The 16415-nt window shown below is 46.7% G+C and overlaps 1 protein-coding gene and 1 non-coding gene across 7 annotated transcripts in view; both read right to left on the bottom strand.

Annotated features, from left to right (window-relative positions):
• The window catches only part of PDE6H (phosphodiesterase 6H), a 32796-nt gene that overhangs the window by 6620 nt on the left and 9761 nt on the right, over positions 1 to 16415 (bottom strand). Inside the window, exons 1-2 of one of the 6 annotated variants that reach the window (XM_037883923.2) lie at positions 12756 to 12841; positions 3478 to 3647 (exon numbers count right to left, since the gene is read on the bottom strand). The gene's annotated coding sequence lies outside the window, so the exon portion shown is untranslated. Of the gene's footprint in view, positions 1 to 1698; positions 1881 to 3441; positions 3648 to 4408; positions 4517 to 12755; positions 12842 to 16415 lie in introns of those variants that run through there. The other 5 variants (XM_043545104.1, XM_043545093.1, XM_043545097.1 and 2 more) reach the window with 5 other exon arrangements.
• On the bottom strand, positions 10536 to 10637 carry LOC114020432. The gene has a single exon (XR_003565253.2). It is a non-coding gene; the product is annotated as a U6 spliceosomal RNA (small nuclear RNA).

The following is a 16415-nucleotide window of genomic DNA, read 5'->3' as shown; positions in this document are numbered from 1 at the left end:
AATTTGATCACAAACCTAGTCACAGTAAATCTAGTTATGTATCTGTCTTGTTACCTATATGAATCCTGTCACCATAGTATCTGAGCATCTCCCAGGAATTTATGGATTTATCCTCACAACAACCCTGCAGAGTGGGGAAACTACATTTTATAGAAGAGAAGCTGAGATACAGAGATTAAGTGATTTGTCCAAGGTCACAGAGTAAGTTTGTGTCAGAGCCAAGAATTATACCTAGATCTCCTGAATCTCAGTTTAGGGCCAAATTCTCTGACGAAGTAAATGGAGTTGTGCTAATTTACACTAACAGGGAATTTGGTCCCTATTTTCTTAGCCACAAGACCATCTTTCCTTTCTGAGAATGTGTTATTTAAAGAATTGACAAAAATTTTTTTAAACCCTGCTGCTTTGCTCTAAGAAATGTAGAGCTTTAAGCATAAAAATTAAGCATCGTGCATGGGTTATACCTGCCTACTCTTGTGGTTAAAGCATTGTGCACTATTCTCAAGAACAATAATAATCAAGGGGTAGTACACAGTTACAATGATGTAGACACCCTCCTGGAGTACTAGAAGCACAGGGCAACAGAAATGTTAGTAATCAATATCCAAAGAACATCTCTAACCAGCTTTGATCCACTTTGACAGACCCAGATACTGTGCTGGCTGCCTCCTATCCTGGCCACCCATGAGAGAATGAAATGTGACATGATGGTAAAAATGGCTGACTGAGATTTTTAACCCTGGATACTGACAAGAGGAAACCGGAGAGGCAGCTGGGCTAACATCTGTCAGTGAGATCGCTCCCTGTTTTAGCAGACACCAGGCTGGTGCTAACACAACACTCCATCCAGATCATAACGCCTTTGAGAGGCAGCTGCCTCCAGTCCCTCAAAGACCCCTTGGCCTCGAGCTCAGGAAAAGAAGCAGATAATAGGAGGGCTCCGTCTGTGGGATTCAGAGCCTTTCCTCCACCCCACTCCTAAGTGATGTTTCAGCCACCTCCACCTGGTATATGGTGGGAGAAAGCTCAAGACAAAACCATACTACATCCTATTTCTCGTCTGTACCGATGTCACAGAGTCACAGAATCACAGCGTTGGAAGGGACCTTAGGAGATGTAAGAGAGAGGGGGAGACATGGGATTCAAGAGGGTTAAGGAATTACAGTTCTCTCTTCCCCTCAGCACCTTCATTACTCCTGTTCTCCCTACCCATCTCCACATCTTGACGGTGCCTTGGGAAAGAGCAAGAGCTTTTGGGTAGGAAGTAGCCTCAGTGTTGGGAGAGTTCATACTTCCTTCATCTCAAGCTCGGCACCAGACAGCACAACATCAGTGTGCTGCCGTTACACTGACAGGCCAGTGAGAGTTAATTTCCATCCACACACAGGCAAAGATGTCTTTGTTCTTGCAGTGGAGACCAATTCTCATGGACACAAGAGCTGCACCAATTCTTGTCCTCTGTGACCAACTCCTCCGGAACCATGCAGGACCACTGAGTGGGGCTGCAGCCCAAGACTCACAGAAATAGGGGAAACACACAGCACAGCCTTCCGCTTGTGTTTTGAAACCCTCCCTATCCATTTATCTATGTACTCGGATGGTCCCCATCACCCCAATACTTAGGTGCCTGACAAACTCCTACTTCAGCTAGATTTGATCTTTTTCTATGGCACCTCTTTGAGTTCTCTGGCACCTTACCTCTCAATATGTTCCAGAGGCTTTGCCACAGCTCCCCTGCCACGAATGTCACTGCCGGACAGTGAAAGATAGTCCCAGGGTGAGAGAACTGACAGAGTCAGTAGCTGTGGATTCCTGTCCTTTCCCAGTGAAGGTTGCTGGACAACTGAATGTTCCTTCACATCCTCTGCCCTCCCTCACACAGTGTTATCTAATTGGCTCTGACAGGATCTCTACTTGGCCCAGGATTTAATCCATTTGCGTAATAGCCTTGCTTGCGTCTGAACACTAATTTTACCTAATACAATCTGTCCACAGTGATGTTCTTATCCCAGTGCTGGCAGATGACATCCTACCTTGTGCTTCCAATGCACTTAAGGAGGCTTGAGTACTAGTGACAAGTAGCTGCTCTTTAATCCACCCCCTTCACAGCTTTAATCTCTGATCCTCTATGGAAAATTTCCCTGACAGGCGAAATAGACATCTGACATGATCTTCTTTATAGCAACATCAAACAGATTCCCCATGTGGGCTGTGACCTTCCTCGGGTCCGTGCCCTGGGAAGGTCAGACAGGCACTACTGCATGTGTGCTGGGATCTGCAGTGCCCCCCAAAATGTCCCAGGTGGGTTGTGATCTTCCTCGCAATGATGCCCTGGAAACACACACCGTCTCCAGGTAGAAATGCTCTCGCTGTTTTATTCCAGGTGGTGATGTCCTCGCCATCTCAGCTATGGGCCCCATGTGTGCTGCAGCAGTGATCTTCCTTGTAGCAGGGCTCTAGTTAGAGAACTTTGTATCCAGTATCAGACATAACTGTGGCTGAATGGAGAGAAGACCTACAGCTCCAGTGCCAGTTGTTTGAATTGGGGATGTAATGAATATTTCCAGCCTCGGCCACTGCTGATGCCTGTATCCTACTGCTCTGAGCTCTCAGACTCTTTTCTCTAGCAATGGTTTCAAGACCAAACAGAAACAAAAAAGGATACACTTAAAAAGAGAGTCAGCTTTTAAGCTAGTTCTAGGTAGAACTGAAGTCCTGCCGCCCCCTCCTTGATGGGAATCCTAGGAAATCCCATCCCATCCTGCTAAGGTGAAATGGTGAGCTTGGAAGACAGACTGTTACAGAGAGAAAGCGTTTATTACCAGACTGGGGAAGGGGTTATCTAGCTGTGTGAGCAGAACCCTTCAAATACCTCCTGGGGTTTCAGCAGTACCTTGTAAACAGCAGCTGAGTCCTGGACTCCAGTAGTGTCTTTACCAGACTGTACACATTTTACAGCAATGCCCTGCCAGTGCCAGCCATACAAAGACTCAGATGAATTCCACAACAGCCAAGCAACAGTCCAAACCAAACAGTCACCAAGAAAAACACTAAGGAAGAAGCTGCTTCCAAACTAACCAGCCTCTTATAGGTAGGCTGACTATTTGTGCAAGATTTCCATTTACTCCAGCCGCCTTTTTTGTTGTTGTTTTGTTGCTTTTTTTGCTTTGGCAACGCCACTCCGGCCACTTTCTTTTTTTTAGCTTCCCCCAAGTGTCCCGATATTTTGTCAGTTTCAGCTGGTCACCCTACCTTATACTAAGGTAAGAGACAGAGCAAAACATTACCTAAGAAATGAAAAACTGTCTCTTCCAGACACAAAACTCCAAACAATTCCCCAGTGGTTTCATTAGACTTTTCTCAGCTCAGTTTCTCTCTTTCCTCCCACCCTCCCTCCCCACCATCAGTCTGGGGTACACAGAGGTTGTAGGGAAAACTTACAGTGCTGAGAGCTTCTCTCGGAAATCATTAAATTACCTTCCTCCGGCCTGATTAGAAAAATCTCTCAAAGATGCAACTCATGCTCCAGAAATAGTCTGCCCACAGGTGACGTCACAGACTCAAGGCACCAATCATGAGGCATTCGTCCTTGGAGGACGGCAACCGCATCTCCAAGACCTTTGATCCTGGCTTTATTGAGGCTGCATCTAGGGGAAGGTTTAAAGAAATGTTATAACCATGACATGCTCCTAACGGAAGGCCCAAGTCGGTTTTCTGAGTTGGGAAGGGAATGTGGGGAAAAGGAATCCTCCCTCATCTCCAGCAATCTAGCAGCTTGGGGCAAAGTAGTTGAGTAGCCCACTGCCACTATTATAGCCCATGGGCGAAGGTAACAGCTAGGTCTTCTGGGTGCCCCTGCACTGGAGTAGAGAGGTTAGGCCTGTGGATGAATGGAGTGACAGAAGAGGCAGGTAGGGGTGTGATAGAGAAGACAAGGGGAATACAACATTTTGTGAGGACATTTTACAAGGGAAGCAGATCATACATTGGTCCAAATTAATCTCTGGAATAACTCCACTGATTGTAACATACTTTTTTTAAAGACCTTTGTTTTTTATTTGGGATGTCTTTTAATGATCAGGTGCACGAGCCTCAGAGGAGAGCAGTGACAGAGATCTAGATGAAAGCAGTGAGTCTGAAGATGATTTTGAAGAAGGCCAGATCTTCAGCTGATGTAACTCCATTGACTTCAGTGGGAATATGCTTATTTACACCACCTAAGGATCTGGCCCAGGGAGTGAGGTCAAGGCACAGAGGAAGGGGTATACTGTTCTGAGAACAGGGAGTGGAATGAAAAGAGACACAGAAATTGCAAGAGGAGAAGGACACAAACATAACATTAGAGAGAGAAGAGTGGGAGAGAGAGTGTTGTATTTCTGAAGCAGGTATCTCTACCTTCCAAACTTACCCAGTAACCTTTGAAGTAGCTACAGTGGTGTTTAAAAGGTGATGCTGCACCTATTGATAGAAAGGATTCTGGGGCACATCTGGGACCCAAATGGCCGGCTGAACAAGAACAGGGAACTCTCCGAGGGGGTAGAGCAACTGAGCAGAAACTCCTGGTGCAGAAGAACAGTTCAAGACTGGACTGTTGATGAGTTACCATAGCAGTGCAGTGTGATTCCAGTGCCCTATTAAGTGTGGCATCCAAGGCAACTACCCACTTAGATCAGGCCTGTGGCCACCTCATGTACGATTGCATTGCTCGGTCATACTGCATTATGTCAAATATCATGAAGGGAGTGCAGTGCTGGGCTGAGCCCACCCTCTGCCTGGCCTGAATGCAATGTCAGAGGTGCATCAAATACTGGCAGTATTGCCAACTCTAGCAAGTGTCACAGGTCTCACCATAACTAAGTCCAGATTTACAAAGATATTGACTTAAATACTCTGAAGATCTGTGCCTTGGTGTTTTCTTTGAAGCGTCACATCTTGCAGGTTGGCCATTACGGGCATGTCTACACTGCCATTAAAAAACTGCAACAGCTGACTTGGGCTTGTGGGGCTCGGGCTAAGGGGCTGCTTAATTGCAGGGTAGATGTCCGGGATCGGGCTGCAGCCTGGGCTCTAGGACCCTGCAAGTTGGGAGGGTCCCAGAGCTCAAGCTGCAGCCCAAGCTGGAATGTTTACACTGCAATTAAACAGCCCCTTGGTCTGAGCCTGTGAACCTGTGTCAGCTGGCACGGGCCAGCTGCAGGTGTCTAATTGCAGTGTAGACATACCCTGTGTGAGAATCTCAGCTTTCTTTAAAAAATGTCAGTAAGTCCCTACTTCCACGGTTGTGGAGAAAAGCTTGAAAATGTGACCTGGGTGTAACCTAAAGGGTCTGAAACCAGAAGACAAAGAAAAAGAAGCTGAAATATATTTTTCTAATATCCTCATGATTTTTAAGACAATCTCATAATTTTTTGAGGCTGGAGTAACGATTTTTGAATATTTGGGTTGGCATCTCCTCCTCCCTGCAGGGACTGGCTCTGGCACACAAATACTCTGAGGTTAAACATGGTGAGCAGCTTCCTGCAGGCTGGAGCAGCTTTTGGGATATAAGCAGCTGCAGTATGTTGGCACCACACTCTCCTCCCACACCCACTGCTCATTCCCTGTTCTCTGTCTGCCTCCAACTGGCCCAGATGTCTGTTCTCTCTCCTTGTCCCTCTCTCTTATATTGAGAGCATGCTGGGAAACAACTGTTTTGTTTTCCCCTGTGAAAAATGTTGATGAAAATGAAACTTTTTTTTATTTTGTCGAAATTTTTCCTTGAAACTTTTTTCAGGCTTTTGTTCTAAAAGTAAAACTAAATTATGTAGGTTTTCAGCAACCAAAATTCCCAATTTTGCAGTTTAAAACAAATCAATTTTTTTCCGAGAAAAACCTGAAAATGTTTGACAAAAATTGTCATTTTTAATGAAATTTTCCATTTTGTTGAAAAAGCCATTTTCCAGTGAAAAAGACATTTTGACAGAAAATACTCAACCAGCTCCATTTATGTTCTTCTCTTGTCTCTCTTTTTCATCCCTTTCTCACTCTTTCCCACTGTTGCCTTCCCTTTTTCTACTACTCTCATTCCATCTATTCTCTCACCCTGCCCTTTCGCTTCTCTTTCTCTCCTGCAGGTGCTGGACTCTGCTTTGCAGTGTGTGTGTGTGTGTGTGTGTGTGAACATGCATGCAAGCGTGCACTTAAATGCTCCCTCTGAGTGGCACTAACAGACATGCAGGAGTGACTCTGTTGTAATTTTAAGGAGCATCTCAGCTGGATGATGGGATTTGCTGGGCATGATGGCTTGACCAGGAGTCAAGTACCAGATCAGTTCCCTCTGTGTGTCCATGGCTATGGCCTCCCACATTGCTTCTTCATCCTCTGGCTTCCATCCCTTCTTGTGATTGACTAACACAGTGAGAAATTGAGTTTCATGCTTTTTTTCAACTCCTGTGTGACACAGCTTAGACCTGAACAGGGCCAGAAACTGAGGTCAAACAATAACAGTAATCCTGTCTCTATGGCCCCAGAAGGGAGAACCACCACTTTCAGTGTTGCTGTAGGGATAGCTCAGTGGTTTGAGCATTAGCCTGGTAAACCCAGGGTTGTGAGTTCAATTCTTGAGGGGGCCAATTGGGGATTGGTCCTGCTTTGAGCAGGGGGTTGGACTAGATGACCTCCTGAAGTCCCTTCCAACCCTGATATCCTAGGACATTTCCCCCACTTCCATTCTAAAAAATCTTTTGCAACTCCTCCCCCAAGATCTCAAACCCTATGGTAACTATGGTAATCATAACTATACTGGAAATAACAACAAATTTAGCAAACTTTAATGATACAGGAAACACACAATTTAAAATACACTCACAATTCCATGGATGAGTTTGTCTTGCTGTGAAAAGATATCTGACCTGAGACTGAAATATAGTGGGCCGGATCCTTGATTGGTGGTTCTACTGGAATCAGTGGATCTATACTCATTAATTTACACCAGCTGAGGATCTAAAACAGCTGATATAAAACATGTACAATATTTGTTATTTGGACTAACTTGTCACTGTCCTTTTCACAAAACCCTCTGTCCTTCTAAATCCCACCTAGGCCAGAAATGAACTCCAACAAACAATAAAAATACTTACACCCTGATTCTGATCTCACTTATATTCTAGAGTCATATAACTGCAGGGCTGGAAGGGACCCCTTAAAAAGTCATCAAGTCAAAGTAAATCTAGACCATCCCTGACCGATGTTTGTCTAATCTGTTCTTTAAAACCTCCAGTGATGGGGATTCCACAATCTCCCGTGGTAACCTATTCCAGAGCTTAACCACCCTTAGAGTTAGAAAATTTTACCTAATATCTAACCTGAATGTCCCTTGCAGCAGCCATTACTTCTCGTCCTCCCTTCAGGGGACATGGACAACAATCGATCACTGTCCTCTTTATAACAGTCCTTAACAGATTTGAAGACTTTGTCAGGTCTCCTCACAATCTTCTTTTCTCAAGACTAAAGATGCCCAGTTGTGTCAACCTTTCCTCAAAGGTCAGGTTTTCTAAACCTTTTATCATTTTTGTTGCTCAGGACTCTCTCCAGTTTGTCCACATCTTTCCGAAAGTGTGACACCCGGCATTGGACACAGTGCTCCAGCTGAGGCCTCACCAGTGCCCAGTAGAGTGGGACAATTACCTCCTATGTCTTATGTACAACACTCCTCCCATACTCCTCCTCCTCTTCCTCGCCCAACACCTCCTCCTCACTGTTCACTTTGGGGGCCTCTGACTCCAGCTCCTCCGAAGTATCGGGGGACTCTCGAGGGCGGGGGGGAAGGGGTCTCTGCCGACAATGGCATGCAGCTCTTTGTCAAAGCAGCATGTCTGCAACTCTGCACCAGAGTAACTGTTAGCCTCCCTTACCTTCTGGTACAGCTTTCACATGGCACTGCTGCGGGTCCCTTTTGTAGCCCTTCTCCCCTGACTGAGCTGCTTGTAGATAGCGACATTTCTATGGCTGGGTCAGAGCTGTGCTTGCACAGCCTCTTCTCCCCAGAAACGTAGGAGATCCACCACCTCCTATGTGCTCCTGGCAGGAATGTGTCTGCAGTGTGGAGCTGGCATGGTTAGCTAGACAGTCGCTGGGTGAGCTCTCCACACCGAACAAACAAGAAATGGAATTTCAAAAATTCATGGGACTTTTGAGGGGAGAGGCGTGTACCTGTGTACCTGGCCACCAGGCAGTGGAGTTCAAAACGGTGACCAAAGCAGTCACGGTGGGGTATTGGGGGACACCTCCTGCAGGCCACTAAAGTCGACGTAAGTAACGCAGTGTCTACACTGACGCTGCATTGACCTAACTACATTGAGCTAAGTGCTATGCCTCTCATGGAGGTGGAGTTATTAAGTCAGAATAGCAGGCGAGTTACATCAGCAGGAGCAACATTTTAGTGTAGACGCTTACAGACTTAGGTCGACGTAAGCTGCCTTACGTTGACCTAACTCTGTAGTGTAGACCAGGCCTGAGACATTCACTTGCTATTCTCTAATTTGCACGTAGGGGGACCTGTAGAATCCTTCTCTCCCTATCCAGAAACCTGTCTCCTTTCCTGTATTCACCCTCTTCCTTAGGGTTAACACCTTTCTAATGGCTGGTAACTGGACCCACAAGGCCCTGCCCCTGCTCCACCTCTTCCCTTGAGGCCAGGGGTGGCAGGTTTGTAGAAATTTTGGTGGTGCCCAGAACATGTAGGCTCTGGGCTGGGGCAAGGGGTGGAGGTGCAGGAGGGGGTGAAGGGTGCAGGCTCTGGGACGGAGTTTGGGGGCAGGAGGGTGGAGGCTCTGGGCTGGGGTAGGGGGTGGGTGTGCAGGAGGGGTTGAGGGGTGCAGGCTCTAAGATGGAGTTTGGGTGCAGGCTCTGGGCTGGGGGTGAGGATGCAGACTCTGGGAGGGAGTTTGGGAACAGGAGGGGGTGCAGAGGGAGAGGGTGCAGGCTCTGGGAGGGAGTTTGGGGCAGGATGAGGTATGTGGGAAGGGGGTCAGGGTGCAGGCTCTGGGACGGAGTTTGAGTGCTGGGTGCAGGCTCCGGGCTGGGATGGGGGTGCAGGAGGGGGTGAGGGTGCAGGCTTTGGGCTGGGGGTGGGGGTGCCGGCTCTGGGAGGGAGTTTGGGGGTGGTAGGGTGTGTGTGGGAAAGGGGTGGAGGGTTGGTGGGGGGGTGTGGCGCTTACCTGGGGCTTCTAGGCAGGGCAGGCTGGGGGGCCTCCATGTGCTACTACCCCCAGGCACTGCCCCCACAGCTTCCTATTGGCCGCAGGGGCGCTCGGGGAGGGACACAGACCCACCCCGCCCAGGGACCGCAGGGAGGGGCCAGCAGCTACATGGAGTAAGCAGGCAGGAAGTCACTCAGCTCCGCTGCGCTGCCGGTGGTGGGTGGGGGCCCCAGGCCATTTTAAATCACCCGGGGGTGCAGGGGGAGTGTCCAGGGGCGGAAGGTGGGGCCGAGGGAGAGACCCGTTCTCAAACAGTGCTGGAGCTGGGCCCCGGGCCACGAATATTCCTGGTGCCCAGGCTCCACGGGCTCATAGAATTTGCCTCCCATGCTTGAGGCCCTTCCCTGTTCTCCACCTCTTCCACAGGCCCTGCGCCTGCTCTGACTCTTCCCCCCAGATTAAAAATAAAACCTGACATCAGAGCTTGTCAAATGGCACCCAGACACACAAGCCGAAACCCGGACTGTCTAGGTGAAAACCGGACAGGTGGCAACCCTACTTTCCTAGTTAGAGTGCCCTCTCCCTTCCTGGTTCTCTCTTTCAAGCTATGTCTACATTGCAAAAAGAGGTGTGTTCTTAACTCTGGTCAGCTAACCCATGTTAGCAAACTCAGGTTAAAATAGCAGTGACGACATGCCAAGTCGGCCTAACTCAGGTTAGCAGCTCAAGACAAGCCCAGGCTCCCCTAAAGTATCTCTGCACTGCAGCTGGGAGTGAGCCCCCCAGCCCAAGTAGACAGACGTGTGTTAGTGGGGCTTGTGCCTGCATGCTAACAGCAGCAGTGTAGATGTCCAGGCTCTGGCTGGAAGCACAGGGGGTTGTGTTGGTTTGAGAGCCTGAGCTTCCGCCTGTACTGGAACATCCACACTGCTGTTTCTAGCGTGCTAGCTTGAGCCCCACTAGCAGGAGTCTACCTCTGTGGGCTGGGGGGCTTGCTCCCCGCTGTACCCTTATAGGCTTGAGCTCCAGCTGCTAACCTGCACTAAAAGCTGAGCTGCTGTGTCTTTGCTGCCATTTGAACCTGATTTAGCTAATCTGCATTAAGAGCACACCCATTTTGCAGTGTAGACATACCTGCAGTCTTTGACCCCTCTTTCCTTTACCAGACTGTTTTTCAATCCTTCTGGCTCACTCCACTCTGCCCCTTCTCTGTGTCCCCACCCAGGTCCCTATTTTTCCCTTTCTTCCAGCTGCCCCCTCCCGCCACTTTCTACCTTTCAGTTGCTTTCTCCCTGCCTGAACCACCCTCTCATTTCACCAACACCCTCTCCCCCAGCCTTGCCCCCTTTGTGTGTTTGATAGGTGGAACGCTTCACAAATTTGCGTGTATCCTTGCGCAGGGGCCATGCTAATCTTCTCTGTATCGTTCCAATTTTAGTATATGTGCTGCCGAAGCAAGTGGGAGAGGCAGCAGCAGTTGCCCAGGGTTCCTGTGTCTTCCTTCCTCACCTTTGAACTGGGGACTGGAGTTATGCGCTTAGCGCTTTAGCTGGCTTAAAAGCTGCTTAATTGGGCGTTAAGTCTCCAATCTTCTCCCCGTGCCTCAGGCAGAGCACTCCATCATGTTCCCCTGGGCTCAGGTTCCCACCTGACCGACTCCGTGCCACGCAACCTGGAAAACACCTGCAGCCTCATCCCTCTGAATGAATTTCAGGAACCTACTTCCACAGGAAACCTTCTACAGTAATATGGGTCAGGAATTACGGAAACCCATGAAAGCCCCTGCTGTGTGCTGTGTGTCTGGACCATTCCATGTGTGTCCCCTACCAGCTTTGCTAAACACATGCTCCGTGACCTTCAGCCTACCACATGTAGTGCTGAGGCATGTTAAACGCACACCCATTCCTATCTATACAGAGCCCCTCACACTGTGCACATCTGCGCCCATACCAAGGTATGTATTCACATCTCTGTCACTTTCACTTGCCACATAAACTAGTGTACTAGTAGAATGAAGTAGTGTAACAATGGGGAAAATATGTTGTAAGTTCCTGTGAGTAGCAATAACTTCAACAGGATTTATGCTTTTAAATGATTCCTCAGGCAGGCTGGGGACTTGTACTTGTATAGCATATATGCATTTATACAATTTCAGTTACTGGGCCAAATTCTCCTGTCAATCCCACTGAAGTTGCTCTACATTTATTTTGCAACTTTCTTCCCACAGAATTCCAAAGTACGTCACTAGCTTACCATAGAGACAGTGTCCAAGAGATACTGTAAATTTCACTGGGGCAGGGGGGATTTCTGCATTTAGAAGGGAGGCTTCCTACTCTAGCCTAGGAGCCTAATATAGTGAAATTTCATTGTGTGGGCAAGTCAGTGATGGAAGGGTCAGGGAGGTGTCATCTGATTCATAAAAATCCACAGAATCATCATTTCAGTGGTGTCACCCTTGGTAGCGTCACAGGAGGGACTCACTATCCTCGGCTCCCAGCTCCCGCGCCTCCGGTTGGTGGAAATTTTGATAATATAATGGCATCGGAAATAGGGCGAGTTGGGTATCATTCGAAAGCCCTTTCCCCACCCCACTCAAAATCAGTTACCAAACAAGGCAAACCTAGAACAATTATGTAGATATATATTGGAGAAAATGTTTAAAAGGCAAAGTTGTGGTAATTACACTTTAACACCAGGATGCATTGTTTACATAAAAAAAGACTTAAAGAGTTCATTCATCGGAGTCATCATCAGTGTTGTCTCTGTCTAGGGCACCACTGCTAGATGCATTGTCACACTAATCCTCATCCGTTCCACACTCATACATCTCCATAAGTGATAGGCTGATGGCCAAACATTTGCAGGGTGGTGAGCATCTGGTCTTTGCACATGACCATTCAACTAGCGGAAGGATTGATTCCAGAGCGTGTGGTATTTCAAACATAACTGGTGTGATCAGTCCATTCTCCAAGATCCATCTATGCCCGATAAAGGAGAGTAGTTTTGGATGCTGTCAAGGTTCCTTCCCCATTCTGAACTCTAGGGTACAGATGTGGGGTCTTGCATGAAAACCTCCTAAGCTTATTTTTACCAGCTTAGGTTAAAACTTCCCCAAGGTACAAACTATTTTACCTTCTGCCCTTGGACTTTTGCTGCGACCACTAAACGTCTAACAGGGATATAATTGGGAAAGAGCCCGTTTGGAAACATCTTTACCCCCAAAATCCTCCCAAATCTTACACCCCCTTTCCTGGGGAAGGTTTGATAAAAATCCTCACCAATTTGCATAGGTGAACACAGACCCAAACCCTTGGATCTTAAGAACAATGAAAAAAGCATTCAGATTCCTAAAAAGAATTTCAATAGAAGAAAAAGTAAAAAGAATCACCTCTGTAAAATCAGGATGGTAAATACCTTACAGGGTAATTAGATTCAAAGCATAGAGAATCCCTCTAGGCAAAACCTTAAGTTACAAAAAGACACAAAACCAGGAATCTATATTCCATTCAGCACAGCTTATTTTCTCAGCCATTTAAAGGAATCAGAATCTAACGCGTATCTAGCTAGATTACTTACTAAGTTCTAAGACTCCATTCCTGTTCTGTCCCCCGCAAAAGCATCACACAGACGAGAGAGAGAGAGAGAGAGAGAGAGAGAGAGAGAGAGAGAGAGAGAGAGAGAGAGGCTTTGTTTCTCCTTCCCCCCAGCTTTTGAAAGTATCTTGTCTCCTCATTGGTCAGGTGCCAGCGAGGTTGTCTTAGCTTCTTAACCCTTTACAGGTGAAAGGGTTTTTCCTCTGGCCAGGAGGGATTTTAAAGGTGTTTACCCTTCCCTTTATATTTATGACAAATGCACTTAATCATCCTGAGGCCATTCCATTGCCTGGTAATTTGCCTTCCTGATAACAGATGTAAATGCATCCTTTGTCAGTGGCATTTTTTCTCTGTTTGTCTGCTTCTTGGAAAACATCCACTTATGTAGCTCAGCAAATGTCACAATGATGGTCTTCAAATACTAAACTTGGCATATGAATGCCTCCAGCTGTTCCGAGCACCTTCAGAGCGAGGAAGGAGTCTTTGGTGGCTGAATCAAATGCCTTCCAGTAAGATAATTTGATGTTTCCAGCCAATTGTCCAGTAGTGTCACATTCGGAAATGGCATGGAAATCTTTCAGGATGGCGTCTTTTAATGGTTCGAATTATAGGAACACATCTCTGATGGATATAGAGCAATTCTGTTCCCCAGCAGGAGGCACAAAAACAAAATCTTGCTGAAGTCTTGGGTAGCATCTCACAGTGAGCACTAAAACATCTGTGTCTTGTGCAAATCTCCAAAGTTTAGTAGCATTTGTGGCATTGATAGCATGCAAGATTATATTAGTGTCAGCCTCCTCATGGGAACTACAAAGAAACTCCACTGAATAGTGAGAGGCAGCAGCTTGATTACACCATGTGACAACCAAATTCTTCAAGCAATTCTTCACATGCTGGAGTGTTTTTCCTGCAAGGTATGCATTTAACTCGTGTGAATATGAGATAGTAGCTACTTCATTGTGACACTGGAGATGTTCATGGAGTCAGTGAATTTGTATTACACAGGTGCAATAGCATGGAGGATCTTCTTTCTGGTAATATTTTTAATTGATTTTTCTGCATACATGTCAAACACTAGGTGGATTTCATCATAGGTCCAGTATTTTCTCCGTGACCTCATACTATTCAGCCCAATCTCAGCAGGTGTTAACAGGTTCTGGTTTGCCGAGAACTTGTACCTGAGTCATACCATCTATGATTGCTCTGCTGAAAGGCCCCTGCCGACATAATGTGCCGGTTACATTGTCAGTAGGTCCTGGCTTAGGAGGACCATACAAGATGTGCATTAGTTTGCTTTTCACCTGGCACACATGCATTGTTCCATAGCATTCGAACATCAATCATGATACCTTGGAGAACTCGGACTTTCCCAAAGTCTCATGTAGATCAACATCATGCTGAGATCTGGACATGACCAGGACATGAGCACCCACGGAGTTGGCACCTATGTAACCACGTATCATGTTCTGAGCATTAGCCGGTAACACAGTACTGTCAATCAAGGGCTACAATGTAACTTGGTGAGGGATGCATGTTTGTCATGCCTGTGATAAAGTATAATTTAAAAAAGTTGATTTTTCAACATTTTCTTGAATAGTTATCTATATAAGTGTTCTAGGTTTGTCATATTTGGTACCATTGCGTTCGTGGGAGAAAGGGCCTTTGAATGATGTGCATTTTTGACGACATTGTGCAGTATTATCAAAATTTCCACCAACCAGAGGACCTGGAGCTGGGAGCCTGGGGAGGAGGGCAGTGAGTCCCCCTGCCACACTGCCGAGGGTGACACCATTGAAGTTAAGATTCTGTAGCTTTTTATGAATAAAGGACAACTGTCTTATCTTTCTGGGGAAGCCTCGGGGTGAGACTTACAACTACTTTGTATCAGCTCTACTGGCGTAAGGTTGCTGCAACACAACTGTGAATTCCTCCCAGAAAAGATCAGTCACTTGTACGGCTGGCACAGTTAATGATGTAGGTGCAGGTGTTGGATCATATTAAAGAAGTTCTGTATTAAAATCACAAATGAGTTTGATTCCCCATAGTTTAAATTCCAGGGTATTACTAATTAAGAGGTCTCTTGGTTTTTGGTACTGTTTCTCTCCCTCTGTGTGTGAAACTTGCAAGCTGCTAATTGTGTTAGTACATTCTAAGACAGAGTCTGTTCTCAAAGCAATTCACAGAGAGAGAGAGACTCAAAGCAATACTCTAACAACAGAAACAGCACCCAGAAACTCCCCGCCCTTTTGTTGTATTAACAATTGTGATTAAAATAGAGATAGAGGATGTATGTGGATGGATGCTTGGTGTGGATAATAACTGAATGATCAGGGAGGTGCCAGCCTAAGAATCCAGTGTCCATCGGCTGAAGAAGGCGTCAAGTGGAAATAACCAGAGGACTCCCGGAGGGCAGACTGGAATCCACCCAACAGCCTCAAGAATGGGAGAACCAAAGAACAAGATAACATCTTGGAGCCGTCAGGAATGTGCCATCTGCTGATTGATTCAGCAACAGCATGATGCAGCAATTCCCATAGACTGGCATAGGAAGAAATTCCTATAAAAATAGACTCTAAAAAGTGAGAACTTTGGGGTCTGATTCTGCAAACCAACTTCCAGGAGCATCAGATGAGCATCTGACAAGGCCCTGCTCCCTCCTCATGTCCAGGCCACCTGGCCAGTGGCTTGGCATGAGCAACTCTAAGGCTGGTAACTATGATAACAACTTTGCAGAACCTCTGTGTGTGTGTGTGTGTGTGTGTGTGTGTATGAATGAATGTATGAATAAATATGAGATTGAATGGAATGTTATAGCTATAACTAACTGCTTACTATGATAACAACCTTGCAGAACCTGTGTGTGTGTGTGTGTGTATGAATGAATGTGTGAATAAAGATGAGATTGAATGGAATGTTACAGCTGTAACTAACTGCTTACTATGATTCTTTCTGTATTCACAATAAATGTGGTATTTTGCCTTTTTCCCTTTAATAAGATCCTGCTGGTTTTTATTTTATTGGTACAACATTTTGGTGGAGAATTGCGAAAGGGGGAATATTGGTAAAAAACCTCAGTTATTGTAAATATTGGTGTGCACACCGCCAGCTCTAGTGAGCTAGGCATTTCTATTAGGTTAACCAGACCTGCTGGCCTCCGAGAAGGTAGCAGGGGACCTGCTGGCCTCCGAGAAGGTAGCAGGAAAAACAGATTAAACCAGACCTGCTGGCCTCCGAGAAGGTAGCAGGGGACCTGCTGGCCTCCGAGAAGGTAGCAGGGAAGAACAGATTAAACCAGACCTGCTGGCCTCCGAGAAGGTAGCAGGGGACCTGCTGGCCTCCGAGAAGGTAGCAGGGAAAACAGATTAAACCAGACCTGCTGGCCTCCGAGAAGGTAGCAGGGGACCTGCTGGCCTCCGAGAAGGTAGCAGGGAAGAAATAGGTTAACCAGACCTGCTGGCCTCCGAGAAGGTAGCAGGGAGAAATAGGTTAACCGGACCTGCTGGCCTCCGGGAAGGTAGCAGGGAACCTGCTGGCCTCCGGGAAGGTAGCAGGAGAAAAACGCATAGATTAAGCTATGATTTCAGAATCTAGGCTGTGTCACTTGCTAAGTAATACCATCAGTGACAAAGAGATTGAAATATCC

The sequence above is a fragment of the Chelonia mydas genome, chromosome 1 (genome assembly GCF_015237465.2).
Source record: "Chelonia mydas isolate rCheMyd1 chromosome 1, rCheMyd1.pri.v2, whole genome shotgun sequence".
NCBI lineage: Eukaryota > Metazoa > Chordata > Testudines > Cheloniidae > Chelonia > Chelonia mydas.
Note: the sequence above shows the minus strand (reverse complement) of the source record. Positions and strands in the feature narration are given on the sequence as shown.